The following is a 22,975-nucleotide window of genomic DNA, read 5'->3' as shown; positions in this document are numbered from 1 at the left end:
TCCCTTCTTCTGCACCCCAGAAGAAAAGCACGGTTAATAGTGGTAACTCCTACCTTTTTATTCCTATGCATTCACAGATGTAGATCCTCTATAAGCTCTTTGCCAATCGCACTGTCACCCCAAATAATACCAAGGAGAAAAAGAGAATGTTTATTGAGGTCTCACTACCTCCCTGAAGTAAGAGTTTTACCTGTGTAAACTCACTATGGTAGGCGCCCCCATCATCTCCCGCCCTCCACACGGTGTCCCCGCTTGCCCTCTCGTCCCCCATTCTTCGCTAGGCAGCTGGAGAGATTAATTTTTAAACGTTAGTCACATCAAATCACGTCACCCTTCAGCGGTTTCCATCGTGCCTCGAATCAACTCCCAATTCCTTAGTGACCCTACTATCCTCTACGGTTGTGTTTGCTGGGCCTGGAGTACCTCAGGCGCGGTCCCCCGTAGGGGACCCGGCTTCACCGCGGAGGGAGTGCCCTCCCAGGGGGCAGGGGCGGGGCTTCTCGAGCTGGGGGCGGAGCCTCAGAACGAGTATGAGGAGAGCCGGAGGGGGAGGTTTTCGACGGAGGGCGAGCGAGGGGAGCAGGTCTGAAGCAGAGCCGCGGACCCGGCACGCTCCTGCTAGTGCCGCCGAGGTGAGCGTCTTCCTCCGGGCTGGGGGGCGGGCTCTGCTCTCGCAGCCGTCCTCTGCTCCTCGCTGGGGGATGTTCCCACGGGACCCTGCGCTGAGGCGCGGAGGTGGCGGCCTTGGGGAGCCTGCGGGAGAGGCTGGTGAAGGAACCCGGCGGCCTGCCTCAGCCCTCCCTCAACCCCGCCTTCTCTCCCCTCCCCCAGGCCTCGGCCGGCGCCAGTGAAGAGAGCTCGCCGCATCTTCGGGGGCAGCCCGGCAGCGGCCGGCAGTGCGGCGAGAGAGCGGCCGACAGTGGGGATGCGAGGTACCGGCATTAGTCGTGGCCAAGTGGCCCTAGAGAGGGAGTAAAGGCCGGGCCTTCGGCGTTTCTCTCAGGGGTTCGAGGAAGGCGGCCTCAGAGGAGGGGGAAGGTGAGGGGCTGGCAGGCAGGCTTCGCGGGTAACTACTTAGGCGTCGTATATGTAGGTTTTGGTATCTAAATGGTACTACACACACACGCGCGCGCGCACACACACACACACACATTCATTTCGGCTAATTGCTTTTTAAAAACTTAACAATATGTCTTGTAGATCTTCCTATATCAGGGAATCTAAATTTATCTCATTTATAAACAGCTGAATTGTATGATTGTACTACAGTTTATTTAACTATTTCCCGATTGATGTACATTGGCTTGTTTCCCTTTTGGGGGAGGGAAGGGGCTATTACAAGCAATGCTATAATGAATGGGCTTGTGTGTGTGTGTGTGTGTGTGTGTGTGTGTGTGTGTGTGTGTGTGTGTGTGTATATTTCATGTATGAGTATTTCTGTAGGAGAAATTCTTAGAAGAGTAATCGCTGGGTCAAAATGTTTATGCATTTTGAATTTTGATAAATTTATCCAAACTGCCTTCCCAAAAGGCTATACTAATTTACACTCTTCAATGTTGTGCGAGAATGCCCATTTTTCCACAGTTGTGCCAACACGAATTATCATCAACCTTTGTAATTTTGGCTAATTTAAAGGGCAAAAAATGGTATGTCATTGTTTTCATTTGCATTTCCCTGATTACTTGTGAAGTTGAACATATTTTTTATTTGTACGATTACAAAACTAAATAGGCAAATATCGATAGTTTTCCTATCTATAAGCAGTAAGCATTTCGAAAATTTAACACTAAAAAAACCCCATTCGCAATAGCAAGAAAAAAGAATAAAAATACCTAGAAGTAAACTACAAAACTTTATTGAGGAATATAATGAAAGGACGTTTGCATACGTGAAGAAGGGGATACTGTGCTTCTGTATAAGAAGGCTCAATTTTGTAGTGATGTCCATTTTTTCTGTGTTGATTTATACAGTTCATGCAATTTCAATAAATATACCAAGTGTTTGGAACTTAATATGATTCTAAAGTTCATCCAGAAAAAATATGGCTAAGAACAACCGAGAAAATATTTTAAAGATAAGTAAAGATGGGGTACTCGTACTACCAGCTATTAAAATGTACTCTAAAGGAACATTATATAAATTAGAATAGACAGAACAATGCATTAGAATAGGAAAGCCCACAAATCGAGCCAGATTGGCTCCCAAGATTTATTGGAGAAACATTGTTGGCTAGACGTGGAAAAACTGCCATATTAAAAGCTTCAAGCACGCACTCCCCCCCAACCCCCACCCCCGCCTTGGAAGCTTGAATTTTTCCTGAGGGCAGACCTCTTTGTTTGGAGAAAACCACTTTATTGGATCTTTTGGTTATGCCAAGGTAAAGCCTCAGGAGTTAAAATTTGTGGCTTTGGAGCTAGAACTAACGATATGAGCCTTTAGTTAGATTAAGATGGATTCAGTAGCCTGCAGTGCGGCGAGGGAAGGAGTCTGGATATTATCGGTCTTAAAAAATTTTTTTTCCGATCTAATGGGCCAAAAATGTTATGTCATTGTTTTCATTTGCATTTGCGTGCTTATTGTGAGATAGAACGTCTTTTATGTGTTAGTCCAAAATAATATGTGATTCCTGGAGTTAGGTAACAATGGGAGATCTATTGCTTCTCTTCCAGCATGGAGTTTGGTTAATTGGTACAGCTCTGCCCGGAAGCGTGAGAATAAACAGGTTGACTTTTTAAATTTTCCTCAAGCACTAGGCTCTAGACACCTTAGATCGGGGGCGGAGGCAGTTTTCAGGACATGGCCGAGATTTGGCGCTGAGCTGTGTCATCGCGAGGTTTGGCAGCCAGCTCCGCAGTGGGTCGGAAACCTCGTGGTAGGCGAGATCCCTGCAGGACGGGAGGTTCCTCCCTTCCCCTGAAAACTCCCAGTCATTTTCATGGAGCCCCGCCTCTCTCCTTTTTAGGAGCGTGCCCCAGGTCTCGCGAGATCTCGCATTTCCTAAAGACGAGGCGCGGGCGGCATCCTGCGGTGAAGTCGAAGGTCTCGCGGAGACCAAAACGTATTATCGCGATAGTTCTGATCGCGCATGCGAGAGCCGGCGGCGGCAGAGTGGCTCCGCCCCTTGGCTCTCCGTGAGTTTGTGCGTCATTTGCTTTTTGCTTCGCGTAGGGTGAGAACGGAGCCGTAGCGACTTCAGCTTTGGTGGGAGGAGGGGTCTGTGAAGGGCTGGGCTCAGGCTGTTCCCGTCGGGTAGAGGTTCTCGCGGGATCGCGCGGAGGCGGCTGCGGTTCGGCTACAGACTGCAGTAGCCGCGGAGGCGGCGGCAGCGTCTTCGGCTCATGCTGTTCCTAGCCGGTGAGTTCTCGCGGGAGCGGGGTTACGTTCTCTTGGAATCCGTTGGCGATGGCGGAGGTACCTCGGGTGGGGGGTGGCAGTGACTAGGGTCGGTTCGCCTGCTGTTAAGATGGCGGCGGAAGCTGATGTCTATCCGGCCAGGACCCGGGACTGAGATGTTGGCTTTCCGCGTTTGTGACACCTCTCAGGTACCCGACGTTAAGGAGGTGACGATTGGCGAAAAGCCGAGGTGCCAATAAGCCGAACCTGAGGCGAAGACCACTCCGTCTCTAGTTGGTTGAGGCGACACCATTTCCCGGGCCTCAGCCGCGTGTGGGCCCGCCTTTACCCCACCAATCGGTCAACGCCTCCGTTGTCGCCGCCGCAGTGGGCGGGTTGGGAAGGGTGGGGGGCGGGAGTCCTGAAGTTCGTTGGGGAGTGGGGTGGGGGGTTAGATTTGGCAGCGGGGGAGATGGGACCAACCTACGATGACTGATTCCCTCCTCCTACCTTTTTGTGGGCTCGCCTCGGTTTTCCGCTCCTTAGGGGCCCGAATGAATCCTCTAGTTTTTCTTGAGGTGGGCTGTACTTCCCCAACTCCCATGGTCTTTGAACTAAGATAGAGCGGGTCAAGCTTTGGTGCCTCTGACGTATTCCTTCCCCATTCTCCCCTAATTCCACCGTCCCTTTGAATCTTCCTCATCTACATGGATATTTGAGGCTCGTATTTAAGAGGGAGAGTCAAAGCTTTTTCCTGTCATCCCCTCCCCGGTCCTGCTAAGGCAGAGCTTAGCCCAAGTCTCCTAATCCGTCCCGCCCCCGCCCCCCCCAATTGATCCACTTGACACAGGCATTGACTAGAGACCCTTTCCTGTTCCCTGCATTTATTCCGTCTTCGTGGATGGAGTCATAGTAGCCTTCAAGCCTGTATGACCCTGATCGGAGCACAGGGCACTGATTTCTCCAACTCTGCTGCTCAACCATTTTTAGGTGGAACAATGAATGGGTTGGTGGTTGGATGATTGCAGTCTTTGTGACCTCTTCGTTCTCGGGGCCGTTAGCCTTTCCTTCCTCATAAACACCCACTCCTCTCAAAAAAGGGGGAAAAAAACTTCTAAAAAGGCTGTAGAGAATAACCCTCCAGTGAACTAACTTTTTGCTCTTCCCCCCCCGCCCCGCCCATCCCCTTTGCAAGCTTGGGAACCGCCCCTTTTCCCTGCCTTGCTCTGAGTTCCTGTGGCCTCTTGGTCTGGACATCTTTTTTTGCTGCTAACCACCTCTTACATGTTTCTCATGTAATTGTTAAGGATTTATTACTTCTTCTATTCCCCGCCCCCCCATGCTGTTTTTCTGGGAGCTGAATCCCCTAGAGAGAAAGGTAGCCTCCTGTCAGTCTCCACTACATTTACCCCCCCATGTGCTGGAAAATAAAATAGCTTTGATAGATTATGTCTTGCCCCTCAATCATTGCCCTGTTCTACTTTTTTTCTCCCCCCCCCCCCGCCATTCCACGATTACTATAGACAATTCCCTATCATTTGTTTCCTTTTTAGATTACATTGTTTTCTTTTAGCCCCAGAGTTGCGTATATTGAGGAGACACCAACATTTCCCACTCAAGGGAGGCAGCTTGGTATGGTAGAAATACTGTGTGCTTTGGGTTCACATCAAACTTTGTAACCTTGGGGAAATTACTTTTCGTATTCTCAGTTTTTCATCTGTATAATGGGGATAGTAGCTCTTAATAGTTGTTAGAATTAAACAATTTATAAAGTACCTGGCTTATGGTAGGCATACACTAAATTGTGGTTACTTTTTCTTGGTGTAAAAATACGTTGGCAGATGCACCTGTGTCATATGGTAGTTTTATGACCTGGGAAAGGAGATTTTTGTTTAAAGAAACAGTCAAAGAACTGTAAATTTTTAGTATATTTCTAGGCCAGTCCTATCATTTTTGTATATTTTCCCCCCTCGTAAGCCAAACTTTTTATCTCCAGTGGTTTATTATGTTTGAATGTGATTCCTACCTATGTTTCTGGTCTAGGAGTTTTAATGCAAAATCACCTTCCTGGAATGACCCCTGGCCATAATGTTCCTGTCAAGAACCACACCCAGGTGTTCTGCCTTTAGGAAGGGATGTTTCGTCTCTTGCCTACACCCTCCTTCCACTCCTTCAAAGTCGGTCTGTCCTGTCATTCACCCTATGAAAGTAATGAAATTTGGTGCTGTGCTTTTCACAGTAAGAAAGAGAACATCTGCTAGCTAGTTTTTAAGTGTTCCTACTGCTTTTCCCCTACCTCCTTTCTTTGGTCCCTCAGATCAGTGTGGGGATCTGTTATTTGGGCTTACCTGAGCAGGATAATTCTATCTGAGAGGATTTAGAAAGGTTGTTTGGGATACCAAGTTTCTTTTCCAAAGTGAATTACTGACAGTTCTTTAATACACTATCCCCTATTGTGTTTTTGCCATTTTATATTTTCTAATACTCTTTACTAAGTAGAAGTTACTGTATTCAATTTGGATGTTAGTTTTCCTTACTGTTTATATTTTAATTAGACCAATATTAAAATGAGTGCTTTTTTCTAATTACCTTGGATGGATGATGGGATTTGAAATAGGAATATGATGGTGAAAAGTTTACATAGGATTAAAATTTTACCATGGGTAACCATCTGTTAATTAACTATATGCAGACACTGGTTTTGCGCTTTAGGGTTTGCTTTATTTAGTTTGAAGTGCTTTGGAGGTAATGTAATTTTCCCCCTTTTTCATGGGAGGACAAGAGATCGCTTTCTGTTTTGAGATTTTGCCTTGGTGTTTTTCACAGTGATTAGAAATTAAACCTTAATTTGACTTTTGTCATTCGGAACTAGAATAAATCTGGGAATGATAATCTAGGTGTGACCTCTAAAAGGTTTAATTTATTCTAGGTGGTCTCTGAGAAGGGAGGAAGGAGTGGCAATACCAGTTAAAAACTGTCTAAGGTTCAGTGGCAGAGTTCAACCTGAGTTTCCAGGGTGTTTATCATTTGTTTCCCAGTATGGCCAAAAAAGCATGTATGAAGGTGAAAAATAATTTATGTGTGCAGTTTTTTTCACAAAAAATTCAACATTGTTTTATCAATTCACAACAAGGATATAACTTCGTCTATAAAATAATCACTATTCCCTATAATTTCATTGGAATTGAGAGCTGAGTTTTCAGGGATGTTGTCTAAATGTCAGAAGAATTGCTTTAGCTTTGGTTCTGAATTCTTGTTGCTGCTCAAAGCAGGTCCTAAAAAATGAAAATTGTTATGTGAGGGTTATTGCTTAAGAAATAATAACTGTGATTATGTTTGAACGTTGATATAATGGTTAGCTCCCCCACACCCTAATAAATGTGTTGTGTATCTCTCCCCCTCCCTTTTTTTTTTTTTGTAGGTCCTCCAGTAGTCTGACCTGAGTGGGTTAGCACTCCAGAGGAACCAGCAGACCAACTTGGTCAGGAAGGTTCAGGAAGCTGTTGGAGCAGTGTTGAGATTTCCTACCAGGATGAGTATGATTGGCTGTGATTTTAGGTTAGTTTTTGTGGATCTTTGTGGGTAGTATTTGTATTATACTTCCTGGAATGGAGATGGTGGGGGTGTATGTATTTCCATTCTGTAATTGAGATACTTTGGTTTCTTCCATTGTCTGGATCTGATGTGGTACTGGCTGTTTCTTGTGTTTAAATGGAGCTCATTACTAAATTAAAATTTAAATGAATTCTGTCTGTACATGATTTTTTAAGTCACTCTAAGAATCATTCAAAAAATAAAATTGCAAGATACTATGTCTAACCAATTTTTTGGAATTTTTCGAACATATAAAAATTGGATAATATAATGATCCCCCTGTGTACCCATCACCGGCTTTAACAGTTGCCAACTTGCAGCCATTCTTTTTCATCTATACTTCTACCCACTGAGGCCCCTTACTCCCTACCCCTTGGATTATTTTGAAATAAACCCCTGCTGTTCTCTTTTTATTTGCAAAATATTTGTATCTAAAAGATAAAGGGCTCTTTTAAACATCAAAACCATTACCACAACTCAGAAAATTAACTGATTTTTTTTCTTTTTCTCACTGTATTGCACTGGCTAAGACTTTCAGTATGATAAAAAATTAACTGATTTTTTAAAATATCAAATATGAAGCTAGTGTTCAAGTTTTAGTTTGAATCAGGATCCAAAGAAAGTCCATTTATCACAAAGGAAGATTGATATCTTTCTTAAATCTATTTTAATCTGCAGGTTCCCTCCCTTTTCTTTTTCTTCCAATTTATTTGTTGAAGAACTTATCCTGTAGAGTTTCCCCCACATTTGGTGATTACATTCTCAAAGTGGTATCTAACCCATTCTTACTAAATTAAAGACCCTGGAGGACCCCATTATAATGGAACAATGGCAGTAATCTCCTATATCCCAGTTGGAGTTGATACTGCTGGCCTAGGCACTATCCCAAAATAACTAGTCATGGGTTCCTTTTTCTGTGGCAGAGTCTGATTTAATTGATACCTGACTTCAGTTCCATGTCTTGGCCCTGCTTACTGCTCCACATGAAAAGTAGGCCTCCTTGTGGAAGAAGCTAATGTTTCCTAGATAATGACCTGATTGTGCCTTTGGGGTTTTTCATCATGGTTTCAATTTCCTTAGGTAGTTTAGTTATTTTTATACTATCTTATAATGTTGCTTTTTATTCTTTTGATGTTGGTATCTCAGCTGCTCTGACCCATAACTTCTAAGCTTTTAAGACTTAGTGATGAGTTCCTCTGGCTGTAATACAGTTTTTGAAATGGCAATACTAAACAATTTTTGAGAGCTTCCACTTAGACATCCTGATTTTCAGCTATTATACACAACTGTAGTTTTCCTGTGGTTATTTATTGTTTCATTTTATTTCTTCTGGAAATGCTGTTCCCCCAACATAGAGTCCTTTAAACTGTTCATTTCTTTCCTTGTTCAGCATTGGCCATCGTAGGATCTACTGCATGTCCCTTCCATGGTCAAAACCTGAGAATGGAAGTTGGGCACATATGCTCCAGTCAGCCTTTGACTTAAGCACACGTTGGGGGCAGAGCAAGGCCACTTGTGCCTACCTTTGAAATGAGAGTGATTACAAGTTGAAGGGGCAGAGAAGGTTAGAGGTCATGAATGAAAGTTTCTGAGGTATTTAGATGAAATATGATTGTGAATCATCAGTGCTATGGATCATGAGTTCAGGCTTTTCAGTTCTTTGTTCATTAATGGAGAAATCAGATCCTTAGTTGTAAATTGACTAGGTATTAAAGAAGTGATTTCTTGGGAATTACAGTGAAATCCATTTGTTCAAGAAAAGAATTTGAGCACATTATGTATAGTGATTAGACATTTACCCTTGTCCTGAGTTTTCTGTAGTTAGGAAGTTTGAACAATATCGCTTAAACCTTGTAATCCTGAGTTTGTGAAACTAGGATAACTAGAGTTTTGGGAGAGAGCTTTGCACACAGTAGACATTTCAATATTTGAATTGTTTCCAGAATTACAAGTTTACAATGGAAATCTATTGCTGCTTTTCCCTTTTGTTGTGTGTTTTCAACCGTGGATTCAGAGTATTACTGAAATGCCAGAATTGGTTGCTTTGAATATATTTGCCTTTCACATTCTACGTTACCTCTCTTGCAGTTTGATTAAATTGTTAAAATCTGATGTGTAGCTGTAATCATATTTGGCTGCTTTACAGTGATCTCACTATCTGTAAAGTTGACAGTAACAAGCAATTGGGTGTTTTGCTATATTGTTCTCTGACTTGTTTCCTCAATGACCGGTTATCAGATGTTTATATGTTAATGTCAGGGATAATTCAGCTCAGATTCTTTGGAAGCCCTCTCATTTGATGTGTCATAAGGGTTGAGTTGCTAAAACGTGATGTACTTGTTGACCAGCTTGGTATAGAAACACTTTCAGATAGTGAAGGAGTGGTTCTCTCTGAGTAAAACAGCTGTAGGTTTTGTTTGAGCTGTTAACCTGAGCATTTTCAACTTTTAGTTAAAAGTTTTAGTCATTTGGCTTTAAAAATTACAGTGGTGACATGGATTAGTTCCAGAATGTGATTTTACAGAAAATTGGAATTTCTTTCAACTTCTTATTAGTATATCTTTAAATGGAGATTAGTATTGTAGATTGATTCAGTTTGGATTGCTGACTGGACTAGGTGAATGTGAAAATTCTTTTTCAACTCTGAGATTCTGATTGTATAATCTTAGATATTGAAAGAAAGCAGTTTTTCCTTTTCAGTAATCTTTAAGTAGTGACTGAAAGGGACAAGGAGTAGGGAGATGCAAATTATTCTGGAATGACTTCTTAGTATAATCATTTAGACTTTAAAGATTGGTAAGTGTGAACATACTGCCATGAATTTATGTACCATCTTTAGCATAACACAAATTTTAAGTCCTTATAATTAGGTACCAAGATAATTGCTCTGGAAATACTTGGGTATATTGTATTTGGTGGCTGCTTATATTTTGGAACACATTTGGAAGATTGCTTTAATGATTACTTATTTGCTACCATTATTTTCTTATTTTCCTGTCTTTATAGTGAGGTGTATTTTTCCTGGTCTTTGTTTTTTGTTTGTTTTTCTGGCCACACCGCGCATCCTGCAGGATCTTAGTTCCTTGACCAGGGATTGAACTTGGGCCCTTGGCAGTGAAAGCGTGGAGTCCTGCCTAACCACTGGACCACCAGGGAATTCCCGTCTTTGCTTTTTTTGTTTGTTTGTTTTTAAACTTCCCCTACTAATTTTCTATTACTGCATTCTGCTGATTGAATTCTTATAGGTGGAAAGAGCTTTCAGCACAGTGATTAAGAACCCAAACTCCCTGGGTTCAAGTTCCAACTCCATTGCTTATCAGCTGTGTCATCTTGTGAAAATTACTTAACCTATGTGCCACAGTTTTTAATCTATAAAATGGTAATAATAGTGTTACCTACCTCATAGGGTTTTTGAGAAGTTTAGCTGAGTTAATGCATATAAAGTTCATAGAACAGTAGTTCTGAAACTTTAGGGAACATCAGAATCACCTAGAGGGCTAGCTAAAACACAGATTGATGGGCCCCATCCCCAGAGTTTCTGATTCTGTAGGTCGGGGTGGGGCTAGATTTTGCATTTCCAACAAGTTCCCAAGGAGATGCTGGTGTTAATGGTCAGGGAACCAGTAGAATAGAACAGTGCTTGGCACAAAGTGTTAACTTTTTATTCAGGACTACTTTCCCAGTCCCTGAGTAAAACACTTGACTCTTCAGTGCTGATTAGTACTGCCTTCAGCTAGAAGCAGTTTTGAAATCCTTCATTGCAGTGGTTCTCAAAATGTGGTCCCCAGATCAGCATCAGCACCATCACCTGGGAACTTGTCAGAAATGCAGATTCTCAGGCTCTGCCCCAGTTTTATTTTTAAAGTGTGTCTTGACTTAATTGGGGTGTCTTAGACTTTTATTAACATCTCTATTGAGGTATAGTTCACATACCATACAATTCATCCATTTAAAGTATACAAGTGGTTTTTATTTAGTATGTTCATGGTTGTACAACCATTACTACATCAATTTTAGAACATTTTCATCATCTTTAAAGGAAACCCAGTGGCCATTAATCACTCCCCTTCTCCTTTCTCACAACCAACCACTAATCTATTTTATGTCTATAGATTTGCTTATTTGGGGCATTTCATACAAAATGGAATCTTACTATATGTGGGAAACTTTAATGTGATTAAAATGTTTTCCTTTTATTGTTAAAAAAATAGAAAACAAATATGGAAAACTATCCCCAAACAAATATATGGTTTAATAAATTATCTTAAAGCACTTTTGTTACTACCACCCAAGTCAAGAAATAGAATTTTGCCTGTCACCCTAGAAGTCCCTCCATGTGCCCATCCCCATCACAGTATCCTCCCTCCCTCTGGAAAGTGACTACTGTTCTGACTTTATAGTAGTCACTTCTTTGCATTCTTTTATGGTTTTAATCATACAAGTGTGCATCCCTGGACAGTATAATTTGTCCATTTTTAAAAACTCAGTTTGTCTTTTAAGTATCTGTAGCTTCCCTTTCTTCCTTTTCTTTATACTTTGTCTATTGACAAACTCAGGCCATTTGACCTGTAGAATTTCCCAGACTGAATTTTGCTGATTGCATACTCAGTATAGTTCAATATGTTCTTCTGTCCTCTATATTTCCTAAAAATTGATAGCTACATCCAGAGGCTTTATAAATTCAGATTCATTCCCTTTGGCGGTGGTGTGTTCATTTACATTTGTTAGGTTGTAGTGGTGTCTTGGATTTTTTTTCTTTTTGATGTTAACAGCCACTGCTGCCCAAAGCTTAGATCCATTATTAATTCATTGAGAGTTGCAAAATGGTGTTTTAACTCTCATTTTCTTTTCATGTATTGGCTGGAATAATTTATAGTTTATATAAGAAAGGCAGAATAAATGCTCGGGTTTTAAATTTTTTTCTGGCAACTTAACTAGTTCTGTCCCTTTGGACAAGTTAACTTAACCTATCAGTTGCTTCATCTGGGAAAAATACCTTATTTATGGGTTTATTGGGGTTAAATGTGAAAATATAAGGTGTTAGTATACTGTAGGTGGTTAAGTATATGGTAATTTCTTTAACATACTATTTCACTTAACCCCTCTGACAGCTCAAAGATGGGCAGTCACAGTGGTGAACTGATGGCCAGTTAGCACAGCCTGTCTGGATCCTTCAAGTCTGTGGTTAAGGAGGAATGGTATTTGTTCTTTGATCATTTGGGGGCTAAGTCTCTGGCCAGTGATAACTGAACGTTCCACCAGAGTAGTTTTTTGCTTTGCCAAGCCTTTGGAGTCACATTCATACCCCCTGAATGGTCCTACCCAGTTCTGTGGTGGTGTGCAGTACATTGATTGCCTTGATCTCCCACCCTCCAGCTACACAGCCCCCTAGTGTTTTAGTTTGTTCAAGGTTCTCCTGTAACCTTAGTAACCCATGAGTCTTCCTAATGGTTATCAGTATCACCACTATTAACATACTTGAGTAGCACTTTTTAAAATTTTTATTTATTTTTGTTTTTGGCTGTGTTGGGTCTTCGTTGCTGTGTGCGGGCTTTTCTCTGGTTGTGGCCAGCGGGGGCTACTCTTCGTTGCGGTTCATGGGCTTCTCATTGCGGTGACTTCTCTTGTTGCGGAGCACGGGCTCTAGGTGCGTGGGCTCAGTAGTTGTGGCTCGCAGGCTCTAGAGTGCAGGCTCAGTAGTTGTGGCGCGCATGGGCTTAGTTGCTCCGTGGCATGTGCGATCCTCCCAGACCCAAGGCTTGAACCCATGTCCCCTGCATTGGCAGGCACATTCTTAACCACTGTGCCACCAGGGAAGCCCTTGAGTAGCACTTATAACATTTCATATATTGTATAAAATATAGCATATGGCACATAGTAAGGCCTCAATAAACTGGAAACCATTGTTGGTTTTGTTGTTATTGTTGTTAATATTATATCTTCTTTTTCCCTCTCACATCTTACTTCTCTTCAGTTCAACAAGCATTCTCTGAGTGTTTCTAAGTACAAGGAGCTAGGGACATACATTAGTATAAGAGAAGAGTATAAACCTGGATATATCCAGTATCATTGTTATAGATGCCTCTCTCTTTGTATCTATATCTGCTGCCATGTTTTACAGGGACTAGCTTGACTACTCCAGCTTAGAGTGCCTTGCAGTCTGTTGACCTAATCTGGAGCTCCAGTTCCCTGCTTCTCAAATTTCCTTAACTGTCTTGGTGAGGCCAGCCTTAAAAGGAAGTATAGTCTGGAGAGGTATAGATGTCACTTGAATACAACCTTTTACATAGAGGATTTTAGATTTTTGCTTTTTAAAAGTAAAGGCAGACTGCCTGCATGGGTGAATTCACATATCTACCTCTAGCAAAACAAATTACCAGTGGCGGTAGTCTTCTCCATGTCCAACAGAAGAGCTGGATAAGACCCTTATATTTGGTATTGTCTACATCAAACTCCTTATTTTATAGGCACAGGTTTTGGGGAAATGACTTGCCCAAGGTAACATGGCTGCTTAGGGGTGGAGTTGGCCATTGAACCAGGTTATCTAGTTTGGTATGTTTCCACTATGCTGTATCTTTCCTTGAAACTGAATTTATTATCTGTATTTCTAAATATGCCAGCAGGTGTCATCCATAGAAGTGCAAAATAAGTGGCCCCCTTCCTATAAGAAAGTTAACCCAAAAAATGGAGGAAATTTAAGGGAGTAGAAAGGTAAATGAGAAAGTCAGAAGTTCAAAGAAGGCTTAGTTTCTTTTGCCCTTTTGACTATGGTTATTACTTTTCAACATAAGGTCAATTTGGAGCTCTTTCATGGGACAATTTGATTTGGTTGCATGTTTTCATGCATATTTATGGATGCTATAAATCTATAGATGTGACTAAATTTCCTGCTTGTAAAACTTTCAAATTAAAGTGATGTTTTCTAAGCTCATCTTTTTTTCCCTTCCTTTTCAACTGTTTTAAATTATAAAAGTGACGTTTGCTATTAAAAAAAAAGATTCAAACAAAATAAACATTTCAGTTAAAAATTAGTACCCCCCCACAAATGATGGTCTCCTTTTATATCTGTTAACAATGTGTACATATTCTTTTATAGCTTTAACGTTTACATACTATGCTTATCCATTTATGTACTATACGTATTTTTATACATTAGAATACATGGCTGGACTCCATTCTTTTTAATGGTTGCGTTGCATCCCAAAAGCATGAATCTGCTATAATTTCATCATTCCCTGTTGTTGAGCCTTGGAAATAGAATTCATCCTGAATCAAAGGGTGGTACCCATTTAATTTTTTGATAGGTACTGCCAAAATGACCTTCAGAAAGGCTATATAGAATTGCCATTTCCACCGAAGTGTTTGTGAGTGTCCTTTTCTCCGCCTACATTTGCCAAAACAAGATACAGTTGGTCCTTTTAATTTTAACCAGTCTGTTGAGCGAGAAATCACATCTCCTTGTTTTGATTAGCATTTTTGTAGTTACTAATAAGGATAAGCAAATGTTTATATCCTCTGCAAATTACAAGTTCCCTTTTACTTGGTTTTCAATAAGATTGTCTTAGTGAGTTTTGGGTGTTCTTTGTATATTAGAAATATTAACCCTTTATTTTTCCTGTTGCAGATATTTTCTATGGTTTGGAATTTTTATGTAGTCAAATTCTTTTGTTTATGGTTTCTAGGTTTCACATCTTTCTTGGGAGATCTTTTCTTTGCCAAGATTACAAGAATAATTCCCTGCGTTTTATCTTCTAATACTTTTTTTTTTATTTTTGCGGTACGCGGGCCTCTCACTGTCACGGCCTCTCCCGTTGCGGAGCACAGGCTCCGGACGCGCAGGCTCAGCAGCCATGGCTCACGGGCCCAGCTGCTCCATGGCATGTGGGATCCTCCCGGACCAGGGCACGAACCCGTGTCCCCTGTATCGGCAGGTGGACTCTCAACCACTGCGCCACCAGGGAAGCCCCTTCTAATACTTTTTTTAAAAAAATTTATTTATTTATTTTTGGCTGTGTTGGGTCTTCGTTGCTGCGTGCAGGCTTTCTTTAGCTGCAGCGAGCGCGGGCTGCTCTTCGTTGCAGTGCGCGGGCTTCTCATTGTGGTGGCTTCTCGTTGTGGAGCCTGGGCTCTAGGCACGCGGGCTTCAGTAGTTGTGGCATGTGGTCTCAGTCGCTGTGGCTCGTAGGCTCTAGAGCGCAGGCTCAGTAGTTGTGGTGCATGGGCTTAGTTGCTCCGTGGCACGTGGGATCTTCCCGGCCCAGGACTCGAACCCGTGTCCCCTGCACTGGCAGGCGGATTCTCACACACTGCGCTATCAGGGAAGCCCCTAATATTTTTTAATAGTTTTTTTTTAAGTTGGAATTTGGCCAAGTAGCAAACTGGGTTGGTTACTTTTTGCTCTATAGGTTTTGAGAATAATTCAGGTTGTTCATGTTTAATACCTTTAACATTTGTCTTGAACTGAAGGCATAGTGTTATAGACAGTGTTTTAAGGGATCTTATTTATTATATTTCCATTTTACACATGTTTGAGGCCCAGATTGTCCTAAAGTCACAAAGTCAGTTTGTGTCAGGGAACTAGAGTGCCTTTGCATACTATTCTTACAGTTTTAGCAAACACCTTTCAGTTATAAATGTTTTAAAGCAGCAGATTGTTCACATTGTCTGGTTTATTTAAAGAACATTGGAAATGACTGTGTGCCGGGCTGTATGTAGTGGTGTTTAAATTTACTCAAACAGAGCCAGTTTAGTCTATATGTTGGGACATAATCTTTTTTTCTAAAGGCTTTGTTTTAAAGCTTTCTTATCAGTGAACTAATTTGATCCTTGTAACAAACCTGTGAAGTTGGAATTGTTCTCAATTCTGAAAGGAGTTTGCTGCCATGTTGATAATTGCTATAAATAACTTATTAACCATGTAAAAGAATCTTTGTTCCTTCCAAATTCATTAAAAGTAGCTCAGAATAGTTGAGGTACACTTAAAATTTTTGATTCTTAAGTGGCATGGCCCGAACATTATTTAGTAGACTAACCTTTGGAGAACTATAACTAACTTGAGAGTGAGACCTGGAGCTTCCTAATCTTGTCATCAAAGTTAAGTTTATGTCCGTAATTAAGGCAGACAGTTTGGAGATTAATAAATACTTTATGTTCTTCATATGCAGATAACATGTAGAAAGGCTGGGGAAAAAAACAGCTTTTTTTGGCTCTTGATCCTGTGTGTGTGTGTGTGTGTGTGTGAGATACCCAGCATAAGATTGCTGCCCTTAGATTAATCTGGAGCTAAAAGAAATAAGACATAATAATATGGCTTACTCTTCGCCAGGCACAATCCTATGAGATAGACTGTGTTGTTTATTTTACAGAGGTTACTGACTTGGAGTAACTTGTCTGAGATTATACACCTAGTAAGTGGAATTTAAGCCCAGCTTGACTCCCAGGCTTTTCCATTCTGTTGTTGTCCTCTATTTCACTTTTACTTTCTTCCAAGTAGTATTCCTCAGTTTCTACTTTTAAATTTAAAAAAATAATAATCCTCATGTATGGTAGCAGATAAATACTAAGTTCTCTCTTCCCGTCATATAGATATATCTTTTGTCAGAATATTTTAAGGCATTAAAACCTAGCTTTTATTTAGAAATATACTTAATCTAACCTTTTTATGAAAGGATTGTGCCTTTTCTACCTGTCTTCAGGATACAGAACTAGAGTATTTTATCCAGGAATACAGAATTCCCCCTTACATAGAGGAGGTTTAATTTTAGAGATGCTGAATATTTCTTTATAAACCTAGGGACATGAGAGAATTGGAGCTGAATAATGCACAAGGGTTGGAATTCTGTTTCTTTGGTTTCCTGTACTGTCTTTATTGTATTTGACAGTGGCCTGTCATGTGGCTTTAAGGGAAATACCGTACGCCTGTGTTTCATAAATGAAAGTGAAAACACTGTAGTGGCTAAGCACACAGTGTCTTGGAGATATTTCTGGGGGTGATAGTTCCTAATGTTTTTCAGGTCACAGATCTCTTTAAGAAGCCAATGAAAGCTATCAACTATCTTCTCAGAAAAATACCCACATAGGTGAAAATTTTCCATAGAATTTAGGATTTTTGTGGTGCTCCCTCAATATAGGACACAAAGAAATCTAAAGATTTCTCCAAGTGTCATTAAGAGGATGTCCAAATTGCTGTTGTTTGTGCTTATATTTCCTAGTGTGTGTGTGTGTGTGTGTGTTTTTTTTCCTAGACCAAAGCATTATGCCCAAAGGTGAAAGCTGGGCTAAAATTGTTTCACTTTCGCTAAAGGTGTACTCTGCTTTATGCAACTTTAATCTCTAAAAATCCAAATTTTTTTAAAAAGCAAGAAGATTATGGTTGGTGTTACATAAGGATTTATCCTATGTAGTGTGTTGATTTTGTAATTGGTTGTGTTTCCAGCTTTGCTTTGACCACTAGGAAGCTGTAATTCGTATGTTTTGTGTACTGGCTTTTTGTTGCTTTTATATTACGATTGCTTCTAGTCTTCCTTTTTCTCTGATTTACACCTGACCATCTCATAGCACCTATCACAATGCCCTGCATGTAGCATATTAATAACTATTTGTTGAATGAAAGATGAAGATTGAATGAGTTGTATAAATTGGTTTTCTCAGTTGAAAATGTCACTTTAAAAAAGCGTTTAAAGTGATTTGGAATTTTTAGCTTTTTTAAACATTCACTGGGTAGTCATTCATTCATTTATTAATCTACTAAGTGACAGTTCCTATGCTGGCAACAGGAATGCAAAGATAAATAGAATCCCACTCATGCAGAACTCACTCTAGTGGGGAGACTGACATGTAAATAAAGAGAGGTGTGTTGATTGAGGGTATGTGCAGGATACAGTGGGGACACAAAGGAGAGAGTGATCAGTGTTACTCTGGGGGAGGGGATATCTGAAAAAGCTTGACAGAGGAAGTGACATTTAAGCTGAGCTCTAGGGAATATATGCAGGGAGCAGCCATTTTAGCAGAGAGAACAATCTGAGTCAAGGTATCAAAGGTCTTGAATGGTAGGGAAACTGTAAAAACTTGACATGGTTAAAGCGTGGGGAGCCAAGAGGAATATTATGTAATGTCATGGCCCTGGTAAGAGAGGTAAGCAGGCACTAGGTCCTAGAGGTCTTGGATACTGGTTAGGTAAGGAGTTTACACTTGATGTTGTAGGTAGATTTTGAGTTTGAGGGAGATTGCTCTGGGAGCAATGTGGAGGATGGAATGGGGGAATCTAGCAAGATAAAGTCTTAATTTAAAATATTTCTAATTTATGAGATTTTCAAACATACACAAAAGTTTGCAAACAGTATAATGAACCCCCATGTACCTGTTACCCAGCTTCAACAGTTGTCAACACATGGCTATACTTATTTATATCCCATTCCCTCCCCCATTATTTTTAAGCATATTCCTAAATGAATCACAGATTGGCAAAGCATAATTAACAATATATAACAAAGTGGCTCTCAAGTCTGGCTGTGCAGCCAAATCACCTACACAGCTTGAAAAAAAAAGTTCCCACCTCTTATCTATTGAGTCAGATATTTATATGGCCAGACATTTTTCATTTTCAAAATAAGCTAGAGTTGAGAACTCCAGATTTAATTTTTAAGTAAATTATTTTAAAGATATTTTAAAATTAGCATTGACTTCTGATGGATGTGTTTTCCTGAACTCACTGAATGCTGCCTGTGGCTCTTCTGAGTGAAGATCATCTATTAGGTAGTGGCAGGCTTTTGTGTGGTTAAGTTGTTGACAATTCACTAGAGCATATTAGTTTAAAGGCTGATGTCTTAATTTTCTGTTAGAGGTGGGCAAGACTGAGAAGTACTTCCATCTTTGAAATTGGATGTGATGAGATAGGGAATAATCCATCATTGTTACAATTGATCTTTTGCACCAAATCCAGCCACAAGTAAAGATGGGGATGGGAGACAGAGCATTCTTAAAGGGTAGACTAAGATTATTCCAGAGCACCAATTTAAAATGTGTAGACAAGGAGTCTCTTCCTCTCCTCCTTAATAAGCATAACTTTCACACAGGCATTGCCGTTTTTATTTTTTTTTCTTAGGAATGCTAGGAAGGGAGGTCTCCTTGGCATGCTGCCATTTCCTCTCTGCTGGCAAAACTGATTTACAACTTTGGTGAGCCCTATTTGTTGCCTGAATTGTTTTGATGCCAGTTTCTCTCTCTAAGTAATTGGGAGTAATGACCAGAAGGATAACTCCTGGATCTGCAGCTTCCCAGGACTGTAGGGTAGAGGACGTGTAGGGGATGACTTCTCAGTCATTGGAGGTGATGCTATTCTCACCTCCAAAGTCAGTGTTGGAGGTTTCAGATTCTTCCTCCTCGGTATCCCTGCCCTTATTTTGAGTATACTGCAGTGCAGAAAAGCACCAAGAGCAAGCATGAAAACTTATCTGAGGTATAGTGTTTTCAGATTTTGAGGGAGAGACCCTGTCGACGTATTTCTGCAGATAATTTCCAGATTTGTCTTGGGTGAGTAAAGGCTATACCTCATTTGCTTTATTATTACATCTTACTATCAAATGTCCAATAAAATCTAGGTCAGCAGTTCTCAGGGTCATATTTTATGTGGCCAGGGACAGGGATATCGGTGTCTGTAGGAGGGGTGTAGCGGGGTGGACTGTGCATACATTTTGTGTACTGCAGAGTTGTGGAGCAAATTTGGTTTGAATCTAGGTTCTACCACTTACTGGGTATGTGGCTACTCTTGGCCTCAGTAAACCAGGAATGATCTTCATCTCCAAGGTGTTATAAGGATTAGAGATAATACATAATAGGTGGTCAGTAAATGTTATCTGTTGTTATTATGGTGATAAATGGGTTCTCAGAATATTTGGTGGGTATTAATGTAAATAATCAGAAACTAGACTGGATGGAAAGGCCTGATAATCAGGTGGTGTCCCCTTGTCCCCTTTTACAAATCAGTCAGTGTGATGTCTCTGTCTCTAATCAAATGGTCAATAGCAGGCTGGGTTTCAAGATTCAGCTTGCTGTTTCCTGACATGATGGACGGTCTGGGCATTTCTCACCCGAATTTACTTTCAGAGACTGCAGAGAGGCAAAAGGCAAATATAATTAAGTATTTTGCTTTGTAGGACGTTGGAGTTTAGTATTCTCTAAAGCATTACTTTAAAACCACCATAATGCTTTTCCATGATTTCAGTGGGAATTTTAGGCTGATTTTTGTTTTGTTCTTTTTGTTTTTCATTTAATTAGCCAATATTTATTGTTTCCTGTAGGAGCTTAGTGTACAGCTAAGCTGTGAACAAAACAAATAGGGAAAATGCCTTCATGGAGCAGACATTCCCATGGGTAGGCTGACTCTGATTCATCCACACTCCCATACGTGTGTGCAGCATTTCTTAACCTACCAATAATAAACCAAATCAATAAATACTGAATGCTTGCTGTGTGCCATAGTTCAGGATTAACCAGCAAGAGGTATAGGAAAGAGGCTCCAAGAGCCAACAGCAGCCAATCCAAGACATTTGTTTAGAGAATATTTTTCTTAATTTGATGCATGCCCTTTGGCTCAGGGGCCACTGTTTTCTACCTTAAGAAAAATTGTACAAAAGAAAAATTCTCATTATAAATGGATACATGATTATAGAAAATTTGGAAGGCTCGGAAAAGCATGAAGCATAAATAAAACTGTGTTATCCTGCCACCTAGAGGCAACCACTGATAATGTTGTATATTTCTTCCCTTCCCAAGGTTGGTTGGTTGGTTGGTTGGTTGGTTGGTTGGTTGGTTGGTTGGTTGGTTGGTTTTCTTCCTCACCCTGTGGCATACATTTTCTCATTAATGTCAGGGAGTGATAGGTACAGGGTATAGTGTGAGCTTGTAGGAGGGACACTCAGTCAAGTTTTAAGAGATTAAGAAGAGGATTGTCCTAATTCTGGTTAGTACTATTTCTGCTGTTGAAAACCCACGTAAGTGTTCACTATGTTAAGGTGAAATAGTGAGATTCTAAATAGTCCCCTACCCTCAACTTTCTTAGGGATTTTCTTTCCATTATCTCCTTTTCCTCTCCTTTACCCCTCTGCCTTTCAGTGAGACCCCATAATTTTCTGCTTGTATTTACAATCAGCCTTTTCAAGAGTGTTCTACACATGCCATCTATATTGCCACACTTCCTATTGATTCCTTGACTCATTCCAGTTTGACTTCCTTTCCAACCACGCCACTGGAACTAATGCTTGTCAAGTTATCTCTAGTCCCAATTTCAATGGACATTTTCCTGGACATACCTCATTTTGACATTTGACCCAGTTGATCAGCGTTGCCATCTTGTGTCTTTCATGATGCCGTGATGAACTAGTTTTGCTTCTACCTCACCAGCCTCTCCTTTGCTGGATTCTCCTCCCATGGCTTCAAGTACTGTGTGTATGCTTACAATCACAGTTTTTTTTTGTCAGTGCATACTTCTTTCCTGAACTCAATTCTATAAATATTTGCATATCTATCACATGGAAGATGCTGTGCTAGATGCTGAGAGCTTAACACTGTAGAAAATCAAACCAGTTACACTAATTGATACTTGCAATGAGAGAAATAAGTAGGGTTACTATCATTAAAAAAAGTAACAGACAGCTTTAGGCAGGTTGCCTTGGGAAGCCGCTTTGGGTCTTAGTTTAAAGTCAACTTATCAAATAGAGCTAGGTGTGGGAAGAATGAGTGTGGAGCAGAAGCATTCCAGTAGGAATAGCACCTGTAACGGTCTAGAGGCCAGAAACAATTTAGAGTGTTCCAGAAACTAAACGGAAAGACTAATGTGGTTGTGCAGAGAGGAGATTGGAGAGAGTTCCAGGAGCCAAATCATGCCAGGGCCCTCTGGGTCATGGTTAGAATTTGGAAATAATTGTAGGGAAAATGTTGAAAGGTTTTAAGCAAGGAAGTAACGTGAGCTGATATATGTTTTAAGAAGATTACTTTTGCTGCTGTCTGGAGAATGGATTGGATGAAAGTGAGTATGGAAGTGGGGAGATCCATTATCCATATTTCACAGTTGAGAAAACAGAAGTGCACATACGCTGATTTGTCCATGCTCATACAGTGAGTAAGTTGATAATAGCAGGGATTCTAACCTGGGTTTCCTGGTTTGGAGCCTGTGTTATAATCTGGTGCTTCTCAAACTTTAATATATGATCTTATTAAAATACAGATTGATTCTTCACGTCTGGGTGGGGCCTGAGATTTTGCATTTTTAATAACTCCCAGGTGGTATCAGTGCCGCTGATCCTTCAACCATACTTTGAATAGTAAGGCTAGTCCACCACTGTACTCAACTGCTGTTGACCCAGATTTGGAACTATAGATGTCCTCTGCCCTTAAGCTAATTTCAATATTGAAAGTCATTCTAAATTTGATCAACCGGAGGTGATTACTACAGAGTGAGTTACCCTTTAAAGAGTGACTTCCCTCAGTGTATTTTAATTGTACCCTCTTGTCTTGATGTAAACCCTATAAAACCAAGATTCCAACTTCAAAGATAAGTGAAGTTGGGGGGAATGAAGGAGTGAAAAAAGAAATGGTTAATTAAATGGAAGTATTTAAGTGTAATGGTAATCGCTACAGATGGTGATTCATAATAATTCATTAGTTTTCTGAAAGTTGATATTTCTAACCTGAGTTTAGGAAGAAATATTTATTATGTGTAGAGATTGTTTGGTGCACAGAGTTCTGGTCTGACCCAACAAAGGCAGTAGGCTATTTCCAGGGATTTGTTTAGAATTAACTTCTTTTTATTAGAGACTTGTTTATGTAATGGGATTTTCATCTGTTTAACTTCTAAGCGTTAGGTAGAACTCATTCTCTAGTTACTGTTCCATCATTAGTGAGATTGATAATATCTCAGCTTTTCACCTTGTGTCCCAGCTTCCTCTCTTACAATATTTTTTTTGAACAATAGGATCCAACAGTGTAGAGGAATTTATCACAAATTTGTATTTTCATCTGCAAGCATTTATTGTTGTAAAACTAGTAAATA

The 22,975-nt window shown here is 40.5% G+C and overlaps 1 protein-coding gene across 11 annotated transcripts in view; it reads left to right on the top strand.

The window, feature by feature from the left end:
- The first annotated feature begins 497 nt into the window (after nt 1-497).
- HUWE1 (HECT, UBA and WWE domain containing E3 ubiquitin protein ligase 1) overlaps nt 498-22,975 on the top strand; it is a 143,611-nt gene continuing 121,133 nt past the window's right edge. For 7 of the 11 annotated variants that reach the window (XM_049704565.1, XM_049704568.1, XM_049704564.1 and 4 more), the window contains exons 1-3: nt 498-632; nt 832-932; nt 6,755-6,891. The gene's annotated coding sequence lies outside the window, so the exon portion shown is untranslated. Of the gene's footprint in view, nt 633-831; nt 933-2,998; nt 3,355-6,754; nt 6,892-22,975 lie in introns of those variants that run through there. The other 4 variants (XM_049704570.1, XM_049704561.1, XM_049704562.1 and 1 more) reach the window with 3 other exon arrangements.

The sequence above is a fragment of the Orcinus orca genome, chromosome X (genome assembly GCF_937001465.1).
Source record: "Orcinus orca chromosome X, mOrcOrc1.1, whole genome shotgun sequence".
Classification (NCBI taxonomy): Eukaryota; Metazoa; Chordata; class Mammalia; order Artiodactyla; family Delphinidae; genus Orcinus; species Orcinus orca.
This window is presented reverse-complemented; position numbering and strand designations above follow the sequence as displayed.